The sequence below is a fragment of the Danio aesculapii genome, chromosome 4 (assembly GCF_903798145.1).
Source record: "Danio aesculapii chromosome 4, fDanAes4.1, whole genome shotgun sequence".
Taxonomy (NCBI): domain Eukaryota; kingdom Metazoa; phylum Chordata; class Actinopteri; order Cypriniformes; family Danionidae; genus Danio; species Danio aesculapii.
The window spans coordinates 15,159,347-15,173,373 of NC_079438.1; the positions used below are offsets into that span (position 1 = coordinate 15,159,347).

The 14,027-nt window shown below is 46.3% G+C and overlaps 5 non-coding genes and 1 pseudogene across 5 annotated transcripts; 3 read left to right on the forward strand and 3 right to left on the reverse strand.

Annotated features, from left to right (window-relative positions):
- Positions 1 to 4,069: 4,069 nt before the first annotated feature.
- On the forward strand, positions 4,070 to 4,210 carry LOC130224123 (U4 spliceosomal RNA). Its single transcript, XR_008837199.1, has one exon. It is a non-coding gene; the product is annotated as a U4 spliceosomal RNA (small nuclear RNA).
- A 662-nt stretch (positions 4,211 to 4,872) lies between these two features.
- trnas-gcu (transfer RNA serine (anticodon GCU)) lies at positions 4,873 to 4,954 on the reverse strand. Its single transcript has one exon. It is a non-coding gene; the product is annotated as a tRNA-Ser (tRNA).
- A 1,892-nt stretch (positions 4,955 to 6,846) lies between these two features.
- Positions 6,847 to 6,987, forward strand: LOC130224163 (U4 spliceosomal RNA). Its single transcript, XR_008837236.1, has one exon. It is a non-coding gene; the product is annotated as a U4 spliceosomal RNA (small nuclear RNA).
- A 675-nt stretch (positions 6,988 to 7,662) lies between these two features.
- On the reverse strand, positions 7,663 to 7,744 carry trnas-gcu (transfer RNA serine (anticodon GCU)). The gene has a single exon. It is a non-coding gene; the product is annotated as a tRNA-Ser (tRNA).
- A 5,314-nt stretch (positions 7,745 to 13,058) lies between these two features.
- Positions 13,059 to 13,220, forward strand: LOC130224180 (U4 spliceosomal RNA; annotated as a pseudogene).
- Positions 13,221 to 13,840: 620 nt separating this feature from the next.
- trnas-gcu (transfer RNA serine (anticodon GCU)) lies at positions 13,841 to 13,922 on the reverse strand. The gene has a single exon. It is a non-coding gene; the product is annotated as a tRNA-Ser (tRNA).
- Positions 13,923 to 14,027: the final 105 nt, after the last annotated feature.

Below are 14,027 nucleotides of genomic sequence, written 5' to 3' on the forward strand. Positions count from 1 at the left end.
TTTGAATGCACTGACTGGGATGTTTTTGAAGCTGCAGCCACAGATCTGGACGAGCTCACAGAGACTGTAACATCATACATCAGTTTCTGTGAGGAGTTATGCATCCCTACCAGGACCTACTTGTCATTTAACAATGATAAACCATGGTTCACACCAAAACTCAGACAGCTTCGTCAGGCCAAAGAGGATGCTTACAGGAGTGGTGACAGGATCCTGTACAATCGGGCCAGGAACACATTGACAAAGGAGATTGGTGTGGCTAAGAAAAGCTATGCCAAAAAGCTGCAAAACCAGTTTTCAGCTAACGACCCTGCATCAGTGTGGAGAGGCTTAAAAGATTTCACTAATTACAAGACACCGTCCCCCAGTATCAACAGCAATAAACATATTGCAAACGAGCTGAATATGTTCTACTGTAGGTTTGACACCTATGACCAGACACCTCACACCCACCCGGACCATCTCCCTACACAGCCATCAACACCACATCAACACAGCCCGGACCATCGCCCTACACGGCCATCAATACCACATCAACACAGCCCGGACCATCTCCCTACACAGCCATCAACACCACATCAACACAGCCCGGACCATCGCCCTACACAGCCATCAACACCTCCAGCCATCTTCCTCTCCCCCCCTGCTCTTCAGATCAGTGAGGAAAATGTGCGTCAGATCTTCAGTAAACAGAAGAGAAGGAAAGCACCAGGGCCAGATGGTGTCTCACCAGCCTGTCTGAGAACCTGCGCTGACCAGCTGGCTCCCATTTTCTCCCATATCTTCAATAGATCACTGGAACAGCGCAAAGTTCCATCCTGCTTTAAGCGCTCCACCATCATCCCAATCCCAAAGAAGCCAAAGATCACAGGACTCAATGACTACAGACCTGTGGCCTTAACATCTGTGGCCATGAAGTCATTCGAAAGACTGGTGCTAGCATATCTGAAGGACATCACTGGACCCCTGCTGGACCCCCTGCAGTTCGCCTATAGAGCAAACCGGTCTGTGGATGATGCAGTCAACATGGGACTGCATTATACCCTACAACATCTGGACAAACCAGGGAACTACGCAAGGATTCTGTTTGTGGACTTCAGTTCTGCCTTTAACACCATCGTCCCATCACTGCTTGAGTACAAACTGGCCCAGCTCTCTGTTCCTAGCTCTGTCTGTCAATGGTTCACCAGCTTTCTGACAGATAGACAGCAGCTAGTCAGAATGGGCAAAATCACATCCGACAGCCGCACCATCAGCACTGGTGCCCCCCAGGGATGTGTTCTTTCTCCACTGCTCTTCTCCTTGTACACCAACGACTGCACTGCAAAAGACCCCTCCATCAAACTCATTAAGTTTGCAGACGACACTACTGTTATCGGCCTCATCCAGAACGGTGACGAGTCTGCATACAGACAGGAGGTGGAGCGGCTGGCGTTATGGTGCAGATACAACAACCTGGAGCTGAACACGCTCAAAACAGTGGAGATGATAGTGGACTTCAGGAGAAACCCCCCTGCACTCCCCCCACTCACCATCATGAACAGCACTGTGGCTGCAGTAGAGTCATTCAGGTTCCTGGGCACCACCATCTCTCAGGATCTGAAGTGGGACACTCATATAGACTCTATTGTGAAGAAAGCCCAGCAGAGACTGTACTTCCTTCGTCAGCTGAGGAAGTTCAACCTGCCACAGGAGCTGCTCGTACAGTTCTACTCAGCTGTCATCCAATCCATCCTCTGCACTTCAATCACCGTCTGGTTCGGCTCAGCTGCCAAAACTGACCTCCGTAGACTACAGCGAATAGTCCGGACTGCTGAACGAATCACTGGCACTACCCTTCCTACACTTCAAGAACTGTACTCTTCCAGAGTGAGTAAAAGGGCTCGCAAAATCACTCTGGACGCCTCACACCCAGCACACTACCTGTTCGAACTGTTACCGTCTGGTCGGCGCTTCAGAGCACCGAGCACAAAAACAGCCAGACACAGGAAAAGTTTCTTTCCTCAGGCTGTCTACCTTATGAACAGTTAAATATTCCCCTACTGTGCAATAAATATGTGCAATACTTTCTCATACGCACTTGTACACAGCACCTTATATCAATATACAATGCAATACTTTCTACATTCGCACTTGTACACAGCACCTTGTAACCTGTATATTTATAACAATCTGTACATACAACTCAACATCCAGGTTTCTTCACTAACCGCATCTGTTTAATGTTCATCATTTTTTATTATTATTATTTTATTTTTTCAGATTTATTTTGTGTTGTCACTTGTCACTTTATGTACACTGGAAGCTTCTGTAGCCAAAACAAATTCCTTGTGTGTGTGAAGCACACTTGGCAATAAAACCGATTCTGATTCTGATTCTGATTCTGATTAGCAGTCCATCGCCTTAACCACTCGGTCACATACGTTGCCACTTTACTGATGGAGGCTGGACTGTGGCACATATGTGTACGTGTATGTTTTTGCAACTATTTTCGTTAAGATGACACTCAATTTTGCCATAACATGCTTCGAAGCACGAAGAGGGTGCAAGTACGTTACCTTCCACGTAAACACCGGGCTCTCTTAAACGAATGACCAGGCTGGAATTCAACTCACACATGCAAAGCAAAACGGATTAGCAGTCCATCGCCTTGACCACTCAGCCACCTCGCCACGCATATAGGTGCTCTCCTAATGGAGACTGGTCTATGGCATATACGTATGTTTTTGCAGCTATTTTCGCTGAGTATTACATACAATTTTGCCATAAACATCCTTTAAGACGCTGAGAGGTGCAAGTAAGAAACCTTAGACAGAAGCAGTTGCCTCTCTCAAAACAGTGAAACTATGAGGATGGGATTTAAACCAGAACTTACAGAGTACAAAATACTAACCTAAGCACTCGGCCACCTCGTCACGTGTAAGCACAGCGTTGTGCTAGAGAAAGGATTAACTTTTGGGACTCGAATGGATGTTCTTACAGAAAAGATGAAGATAAAGGTTGTCATAAGGAGCTTTATCAGTAGCTCTGATCAGTGCCCCAGAGTTAGGGCTGATTTATACCTCGGCGTCAAGCTCACGCATATGCTACGGCGCAGCCTACACGTAGTTGCATAGCACCTCGCTGTGGCCGTCGGCGACATTGACGCGCACCTCTCAAAAAATGTAACGCGTACGCGTAGCTCTGAGATTGGTCGACTTGGTAGCGCTGACGAGTGTGGGCGGAGGTGAGAGCCTCACGAGCGTGAAGTGTGGAGTCCCATGAAAAAAAAAAAAAGTGTGGAGTCCCATGAAGGAGCTCCGCATGGAGACTGTTGTTTTGTGTTTACCTTTTAATTAAAGTTGTTGCACGTCCACTGGTTCCTGCCTCAAAATGAGCGAATTTGAGCCACATGCACATTAAGAAAGCGTTCAGAAAAAAACAAAACACCAGCGAAGAAACTCAACACAGAGAAACATAAACACCTACTGCCAGCTAGCGTTTCGGAAGTGTATTGCAGAGCAACAGAAACAGTGCGCAGAAGTATAAGTGCACGGCTACGCGCAAGGCTTGCGCCGTGGATCACGCTGATCACTTGACACAGAAGTATAAACCAGGCTTTATTGTTCAACATTAACTGCGACATGTTTCTTCTGGTTTTGTTGGAGAGAAACTAGACAGAATGCCTGAGTCTAAAAACGGCAGCATCGCTGACCTTGGATTTCTGTCAAAATATGGTTTCAGTGCCCTTGCATTCTTCATTACCTTACCCCAATCCCTGTACAGCCCAATAAACACATCCCAATCTCATCCCTTTTCTCTGCCGTTCAGCGTTGTGACTCCGCCCCCTTTACCAGATTACCCACAATTCTCTTCTCCCAGATTCACATAAGTAGTGTATACTTTTCTTTTAAGTAAAAATGAAACAATGTATAAGTAATTATTTTTGGACAAATCAATACCCTGTTCTGCTGACACAGCATGCACTCATTGATGCCAGAGGGCTGATTGCTGGCAGTTTAAAGTTTGATGCCACCTTGTCGTTGCATGTCCAGATTGGTACACAGAAGAGTTCATAGCTGTTACAGCTATTCTTTTGCAGAGGCAATATCGTAGCCTATGAGGTCTATCCGAGGCGTGATCATTGCTGGTTGAAAACTTTACCCAATACCTCGCTGAGATGACTTGAAATACAGTCAGCTCTGGCAATTTTTGTCAGCCTTTTAGTAGGCTTAATGTTCTGTTGAAAAGGATAGCTGTGCTTCTGTTTCATTAACATGTTGAAACTTTCGTTGAGCTCCTAAACATGCAGCAGGCTGGATTAACCTGTACCATAACATTCTTCAGAATGCAAGCAGAGTGCGTGTAAGAAACCTTCCATGGAAGCACCAGGCTCTCTAAAATGCAAAAGCAATTGAACGACGAGAATGGGATTTGAACCCACACAGGCGGAGCACAGTGGATTTGCCGTCCATCCCTGCCGGAGGCTGGATTAACTTTTACCATAACATCCTTCAAAACGCTAGGAGGTTGCGAGTAAAACACCTTCCACGGAAGCACCGGGCTCTCTCAAACACCAGAGCAAATGAGCGACGAGGATGGGATTCAAACCCACACATGCAGTGCAAAATGGATTAGAAGTGCATCACCTTAACTACTCAGCCACCTCATCAGCAGAATCAATTAGCAGTCCATCGCCTTAACCACTCAGCCACCTTGTCACATATGTTCTCGCTTTCCTGATGAAGGCTGGACTGTATATGTATGTTTTTGCAACTATTTTGCAAAAATATTCGGTAAGATGACATTCAATTTTGCCATAACATGCTTCGAAGCACGAAGATGGTGCGAGTAAGATAACTTCCCCGGAAGCACCGGGCTCCCTTAAATGAACGACGAGGATGGGATTCGAACCCATGCATGCAGAGCACAATGGATTAGCAGTCCATCGCCTTAACCACTCGGCCACCTCGTCATGCATGTAGCCACTTTCCTGATGGGGGCTGGACTTTGGCATATATGTATGTATTTGCAGCTACTTTCGATACAGATGACATTAAATTTTGCAGCAACATCCTACAAGATGCTAAGAGGGCAGGAGTAATACACCTTCCACTGAATTACCGGGATCTCTCAAATGCCAGAACATTTGAGCGATGAGGATGGGATTTGAACCCACGGGTGCAGAGCACAATGGATTAGCAGTCCATCGCCTTAACCACTCGGTCACATACGTTGCCACTTTACTGATGGAGGCTGGACTGTGGCACATATGTGTACGTGTATGTTTTTGCAACTATTTTCGTTAAGATGACACTCAATTTTGCCATAACATGCTTCGAAGCACGAAGAGGGTGCAAGTAAGTTACCTTCCACGTAAACACCGGGCTCTCTTAAACGAATGACCAGGCTGGAATTCAACTCACACATGCAAAGCAAAACGGATTAGCAGTCCATCGCCTTGACCACTCAGCCACCTCACCACGCATATAGGTGCTCTCCTAATGGAGACTGGTCTATGGCATATACGTATGTTTTTGCAGCTATTTTCGCTGAGTATTACATACAATTTTGCCATAAACATCCTTTAAGACGCTGAGAGGTGCAAGTAAGAAACCTTAGACAGAAGCAGTTGCCTCTCTCAAAAAAGTGAAACTATGAGGATGGGATTTAAACCAGAACTTGCAGAGTACAACATACTAACCTAAGCACTCGGCCACCTCGTCACGTGTAAGCACAGCGTTGTGCTAGAGAAAGGATAACCTTTTGGGACTCGAATGGATGTTCTTACAGAAAAGATGAAGATAAAGGTTGTCATAAGGAGCTTTATCAGTAGCTCTGATCAGTGCCCCAGAGTTAGGGCTGATTTATACCTCGGCGTCAAGCTCACGCATATGCTACGGCGCAGCCTACACGTAGTTGCATAGCACCTCGCTGTGGCCGTCGGCACCTCTCAAAAAATGTAACGCGTACGCGTAGCTCTGAGATTGGTCGACTTGGTAGCGCTGACGAGTGTGGGCGGAGGTGAGAGCCTCACGAGCGTGAAGTGTGGAGTCCCATGAAAAAAAAAAAAAAGTGTGGAGTCCCATGAAGGAGCTCCGCATGGAGACTGTTGTTTTCTGTTTACCTTTTAATTAAAGTTGTTGCACGTCCACTGGTTCCTGCCTCAAAATGAGCGAATTTGAGCCACATGCACATTAAGGAAGCGTTCAGAAAAAAACAAAACACCAGCGAAGAAACTCAACACAGAGAAACATAAACACCTACTGCCAGCTAGCGTTTCGGAAGTGTATTGCAGAGCAACAGAAACAGTGCGCAGAAGTATAAGTGCACGGCTACGCGCAAGGCTTGCGCCGTGGATCACGCTGATCACTTGACACAGAAGTATAAACCAGGCTTTATTGTTCAACATTAACTGCGACATGTTTCTTCTGGTTTTGTTGGAGAGAAACTAGACAGAATGCCTGAGTCTAAAAACGGCAGCATCGCTGACCTTGGATTTCTGTCAAAATATGGTTTCAGTGCCCTTGCATTCTTCATTACCTTACCCCAATCCCTGTACAGCCCAATAAACACATCCCAATCTCATCCCTTTTCTCTGCCGTTCAGCGTTGTGACTCCGCCCCCTTTACCAGATTACCCACAATTCTCTTCTCCCAGATTCACATAAGTAGTGTATACTTTTCTTTAAGTAAAAATGAAACAATGTATAAGTAATTATTTTTGGACAAATCAATACCCTGTTCTGCTGACACAGCATGCACTCATTGATGCCAGAGGGCTGATTGCTGGCAGTTTAAAGTTTGATGCCACCTTGTCGTTGCATGTCCAGATTGGTACACAGAAGAGTTCATAGCTGTTACAGCTATTCTTTCGCAGAGGCAATATTGTAGCCTATGAGGTCTATCCGAGGCGTGATCATTGCTGGTTGAAAACTTTACCCAATACCTCGCTGAGATGACTTGAAATACAGTCAGCTCTGGCAATTTTTGTCAGCCTTTTAGTAGGCTTAATGTTCTGTTGAAAAGGATAGCTGTGTTTCTGTTTCATTAACATGTTGCAACTTTCGTTGAGTTCCTAAACATGCAGCAGGCTGGATTTACCTGTACCATAACATTCTTCAGAATGCAAGCAGAGTGCGTGTAAGAAACCTTCCATGGAAGCACCAGGCTCTCTAAAATGCAAAAGCAATTGAACGACGAGAATGGGATTTGAACCCACACAGGCGGAGCACAGTGGATTTGCCGTCCATCCCTGCCGGAGGCTGGATTAACTTTTACCATAACATCCTTCAAAACGCTAGGAGGGTGCGAGTAAAACACCTTCCACGGAAGCACCGGGCTCTCTCAAACACCAGAGCAAATGAGCGACGAGGATGGGATTCAAACCCACACATGCAGTGCAAAATGGATTAGAAGTGCATCACCTTAACTACTCGGCCACCTCATCAGCAGAATCAATTAGCAGTCCATCGCCTTAACCACTCAGCCACCTTGTCACATATGTTCTCGCTTTCCTGATGGAGGCTGGACTGTGGCACATATGTGTATATGTATGTTTTTGCAACTATTTTGCAAAAATATTCGGTAAGATGACATTCAATTTTGCCATAACATGCTTCGAAGCACGAAGATGGTGCGAGTAAGATAACTTCCCCGGAAGCACCGGGCTCCCTTAAATGAACGACGAGGATGGGATTCGAACCCATGCATGCAGAGCACAATGGATTAGCAGTCCATCGCCTTAACCACTCGGCCACCTCGTCATGCATGTAGCCACTTTCCTGATGGGGGCTGGACTTTGGCATATATGTATGTATTTGCAGCTACTTTCGATACAGATGACATTAAATTTTGCAGCAACATCCTACAAGATGCTAAGAGGGCAGGAGTAATACACCTTCCACTGAATTACCGGGATCTCTCAAATGCCAGAACATTTGAGCGATGAGGATGGGATTCGAACCCACGGGTGCAGAGCACATCAAGATGGCGCCGCGGATGGCCGCTTCGGCGGGGGGCTCTCCAGTGTTTGCACTGTTTTTGTTAGTCTGTCCTGTTTTATGTTTGTCAAACACGATCAGTTACACCAGGGACGAGCTGCTGAACATTCGGCAGTGCACACCAACTAATCAAGAACTGGATTTTGATTTTTGTGGCGTTTTGCGGAACATTGTAGTCGGCGGAGCAGCCGCATTGTGGAAACGCTACAAGACGCGCAAGCGTGGGAAGCGAGCCGGCGCGCTCGTCAGGCTAAGACAGCGCGGCTTCAGAACGGCGCTGCCCAGCATTCACCTGGCGAATCTCCGCTCTCTTCCTAACAAAATGGACGAACTATTTCTGCTCACATGCAAAAACAAGAACTTTAACAACTCTGCTGTCCTGTGTTTCACGGAAACCTGGCTAAACGAAGCCATTCCGGACAGCGCATTAAACCTACCGGACTTTCAGCTGTACAGAGCAGATCGCGATACTGAGTCAACGGGCAAAACGCGCGGTGGTGGGACATGCTTTTACATCAACAGAAGGTGGTGTACGGATGTAACTGTGTTAAAGAAGATGTGCTGTCCTGATGTGGAAGTGCTTTTCATTAACTGTAAGCCGTTTTATTCACCAAGAGAGTTTTCCTCGTTCATTCTCGTCTGTGTTTACATTCCACCGCAAGCACACGTGAGTACTGCACTGCAACAGCTGGCTGATCTGATCACAGAGACAGAACAACAACACCCGGACTCTGCTTTTATCATACTTGGGGACTTTAATCAGGCAAAACTCACACATGAGCTGCCTAAATTCAAACAGCACATTACATGCCCCACCAGAGGCAATAAAATTTTGGACCATTGCTACACCACAATAAAGGATGCATATCGCTCCGTCGCCAGAGCAGCTCTAGGACTCTCCGATCACTGCCTGGTTCATCTTATACCAACTTACAGGCAAAAACTTAAAACTACTAAGCCAGTATTAAGGACTGTCAAGAGATGGACCAACGACACAGAGCAGGTCTTACAAGCCTGTTTTGAATGCACTGACTGGGATGTTTTTGAAGCTGCAGCCACAGATCTGGACGAGCTCACAGAGACTGTAACATCATACATCAGTTTCTGTGAGGAGTTATGCATCCCTACCAGGACCTACTTGTCATTTAACAATGATAAACCATGGTTCACACCAAAACTCAGACAGCTTCGTCAGGCCAAAGAGGATGCTTACAGGAGTGGTGACAGGATCCTGTACAATCGGGCCAGGAACACATTGACAAAGGAGATTGGTGTGGCTAAGAAAAGCTATGCCAAAAAGCTGCAAAACCAGTTTTCAGCTAACGACCCTGCATCAGTGTGGAGAGGCTTAAAAGATTTCACTAATTACAAGACACCGTCCCCCAGTATCAACAGCAATAAACATATTGCAAACGAGCTGAATATGTTCTACTGTAGGTTTGACACCTATGACCAGACACCTCACACCCACCCGGACCATCTCCCTACACAGCCATCAACACCACATCAACACAGCCCGGACCATCGCCCTACACGGCCATCAATACCACATCAACACAGCCCGGACCATCTCCCTACACAGCCATCAACACCACATCAACACAGCCCGGACCATCGCCCTACACAGCCATCAACACCTCCAGCCATCTTCCTCTCCCCCCCTGCTCTTCAGATCAGTGAGGAAAATGTGCGTCAGATCTTCAGTAAACAGAAGAGAAGGAAAGCACCAGGGCCAGATGGTGTCTCACCAGCCTGTCTGAGAACCTGCGCTGACCAGCTGGCTCCCATTTTCTCCCATATCTTCAATAGATCACTGGAACAGCGCAAAGTTCCATCCTGCTTTAAGCGCTCCACCATCATCCCAATCCCAAAGAAGCCAAAGATCACAGGACTCAATGACTACAGACCTGTGGCCTTAACATCTGTGGCCATGAAGTCATTCGAAAGACTGGTGCTAGCATATCTGAAGGACATCACTGGACCCCTGCTGGACCCCCTGCAGTTCGCCTATAGAGCAAACCGGTCTGTGGATGATGCAGTCAACATGGGACTGCATTATACCCTACAACATCTGGACAAACCAGGGAACTACGCAAGGATTCTGTTTGTGGACTTCAGTTCTGCCTTTAACACCATCGTCCCATCACTGCTTGAGTACAAACTGGCCCAGCTCTCTGTTCCTAGCTCTGTCTGTCAATGGATCACCAGCTTTCTGACAGATAGACAGCAGCTAGTCAGAATGGGCAAAATCACATCCGACAGCCGCACCATCAGCACTGGTGCCCCCCAGGGATGTGTTCTTTCTCCACTGCTCTTCTCCTTGTACACCAACGACTGCACTGCAAAAGACCCCTCCATCAAACTCATTAAGTTTGCAGACGACACTACTGTTATCGGCCTCATCCAGAACGGTGACGAGTCTGCATATAGACAGGAGGTGGAGCGGCTGGCGTTATGGTGCAGATACAACAACCTGGAGCTGAACACGCTCAAAACAGTGGAGATGATAGTGGACTTCAGGAGAAACCCCCCTGCACTCCCCCCACTCACCATCATGAACAGCACTGTGGCTGCAGTAGAGTCATTCAGGTTCCTGGGCACCACCATCTCTCAGGATCTGAAGTGGGACACTCATATAGACTCTATTGTGAAGAAAGCCCAGCAGAGACTGTACTTCCTTCGTCAGCTGAGGAAGTTCAACCTGCCACAGGAGCTGCTCGTACAGTTCTACTCAGCTGTCATCCAATCCATCCTCTGCACTTCAATCACCGTCTGGTTCGGCTCAGCTGCCAAAACTGACCTCCGTAGACTACAGCGAATAGTCCGGACTGCTGAACGAATCACTGGCACTACCCTTCCTACACTTCAAGAACTGTACTCTTCCAGAGTGAGTAAAAGGGCTCGCAAAATCACTCTGGACGCCTCACACCCAGCACACCACCTGTTCGAACTGTTACCGTCTGGTCGGCGCTTCAGAGCACCGAGCACAAAAACAGCCAGACACAGGAAAAGTTTCTTTCCTCAGGCTGTCTACCTTATGAACAGTTAAATATTCCCCTACTGTGCAATAAATATGTGCAATACTTTCTCATACGCACTTGTACACAGCACCTTATATCAATATACAATGCAATACTTTCTACATTCGCACTTGTACACAGCACCTTGTAACCTGTATATTTATAACAATCTGTACATACAACTCAACATCCAGGTTTCTTCACTAACCGCATCTGTTTAATGTTCATCATTTTTTATTATTATTATTTTATTTTTTCAGATTTATTTTGTGTTGTCACTTGTCACTTTATGTACACTGGAAGCTTCTGTAGCCAAAACAAATTCCTTGTGTGTGTGAAGCACACTTGGCAATAAAACCGATTCTGATTCTGATTCTGATTCTGATTAGCAGTCCATCGCCTTAACCACTCGGTCACATACTGTTGCCACTTTACTGATGGAGGCTGGACTGTGGCACATATGTGTACGTGTATGTTTTTGCAACTATTTTCGTTAAGATGACACTTAATTTTGCCATAACATGCTTCGAAGCACGAAGAGGGTGCAAGTACGTTACCTTCCACGTAAACACCGGGCTCTCTTAAACGAATGACCAGGCTGGAATTCAACTCACACATGCAAAGCAAAACGGATTAGCAGTCCATCGCCTTGACCACTCAGCCACCTCGCCACGCATATAGGTGCTCTCCTAATGGAGACTGGTCTATGGCATATACGTATGTTTTTGCAGCTATTTTCGCTGAGTATTACATACAATTTTGCCATAAACATCCTTTAAGACGCTGAGAGGTGCAAGTAAGAAACCTTAGACAGAAGCAGTTGCCTCTCTCAAAACAGTGAAACTATGAGGATGGGATTTAAACCAGAACTTACAGTGTACAAAATACTAACCTAAGCACTCGGCCACCTCGTCACGTGTAAGCACAGCGTTGTGCTAGAGAAAGGATTAACTTTTGGGACTCGAATGGATGTTCTTACAGAAAAGATGAAGATAAAGGTTGTCATAAAGGAGCTTTATCAGTAGCTCTGATCAGTGCCCCAGAGTTAGGGCTGATTTATACCTCGGCGTCAAGCTCACGCATATGCTACGGCGCAGCCTACACGTAGTTGCATAGCACCTCGCTGTGGCCGTCGGCACCTCTCAAAAAATGTAACGCGTACGCGTAGCTCTGAGATTGGTCGACTTGGTAGCGCTGACGAGTGTGGGCGGAGGTGAGAGCCTCACGAGCGTGAAGTGTGGAGTCCCATGAAAAAAAAAAAAAAGTGTGGAGTCCCATGAAGGAGCTCCGCATGGAGACTGTTGTTTTGTGTTTACCTTTTAATTAAAGTTGTTGCACGTCCACTGGTTCCTGCCTCAAAATGAGCGAATTTGAGCCACATGCACATTAAGGAAGCGTTCAGAAAAAAACAAAACACCAGCGAAGAAACTCAACACAGAGAAACATAAACACCTACTGCCAGCTAGCGTTTCGGAAGTGTATTGCAGAGCAACAGAAACAGTGCGCAGAAGTATAAATGCACGGCTACGCGCAAGGCTTGCGCCGTGGATCACGCTGATCACTTGACACAGAAGTATAAACCAGGCTTTATTGTTCAACATTAACTGCGACATGTTTCTTCTGGTTTTGTTGGAGAGAAACTAGACAGAATGCCTGAGTCTAAAAACGGCAGCATCGCTGACCTTGGATTTCTGTCAAAATATGGTTTCAGTGCCCTTGCATTCTTCATTACCTTACCCCAATCCCTGTACAGCCCAATAAACACATCCCAATCTCATCCCTTTTCTCTGCCGTTCAGCGTTGTGACTCCGCCCCCTTTACCAGATTACCCACAATTCTCTTCTCCCAGATTCACATAAGTAGTGTATACTTTTCTTTTAAGTAAAAATGAAACAATGTATAAGTAATTATTTTTGGACAAATCAATACCCTGTTCTGCTGACACAGCATGCACTCATTGATGCCAGAGGGCTGATTGCTGGCAGTTTAAAGTTTGATGCCACCTTGTCGTTGTATGTCCAGATTGGTACACAGAAGAGTTCATAGCTGTTACAGCTATTCTTTTGCAGAGGCAATATCGTAGCCTATGAGGTCTATCCGAGGCGTGATCATTGCTGGTTGAAAACTTTACCCAATACCTCGCTGAGATGACTTGAAATACAGTCAGCTCTGGCAATTTTTGTCAGCCTTTTAGTAAACTTAATGTTCTGTTGAAAAGGATAGCTGTGCTTCTGTTTCATTAACATGTTGCAACTTTCGTTGAGCTCCTAAACATGCAGCAGGCTGGATTAACCTGTACCATAACATTCTTCAGAATGCAAGCAGAGTGCGTGTAAGAAACCTTCCATGGAAGCACCAGGCTCTCTAAAATGCAAAAGCAATTGAACGAGGAGAATGGGATTTGAACCCACACAGGCGGAGCACAGTGGATTTGCTGTCCATCCCTGCCGGAGGCTGGATTAACTTTTACCATAACATCCTTCAAAACGCTAGGAGGGTGCGAGTAAAAGACCTTCCACGGAAGCACCTGGCTCTCTCAAACACCAGAGCAAATGAGCGACGAGGATGGGATTCAAACCCACACATGCAGTGCAAAATGGATTAGAAGTGCATCACCTTAACTACTCAGCCACCTCATCAGCACAATCGATTAGCAGTCCATCACTCTAACCACTCGGCCACCTTGTCACATATGTTCTCGCTTTCCTGATGGAGGCTGGACTGTGGCACATATGTGTATACGTAAGATGACATTCAATTTTGCCATAACATGGTTCGAAGCACGAAGATGGTGTGAGTAAGATAACTTCCCCGGAAGCACCGGGCTTCCTTAAATGAACGACGAGGATGGGATTCGAACCCATGCGTGCAGAGCACAATGGATTAGCAGTCCATCGCCTTAACCACTCGGCCACCTTGTCATGCATGTAGCCACTTTCCTGATGGGGGCTGGACTTTGGCATATATGTATGTATTTGCAGCAACATTTGATACAGATGACATTAAATTTTGCAGCAACATCTACA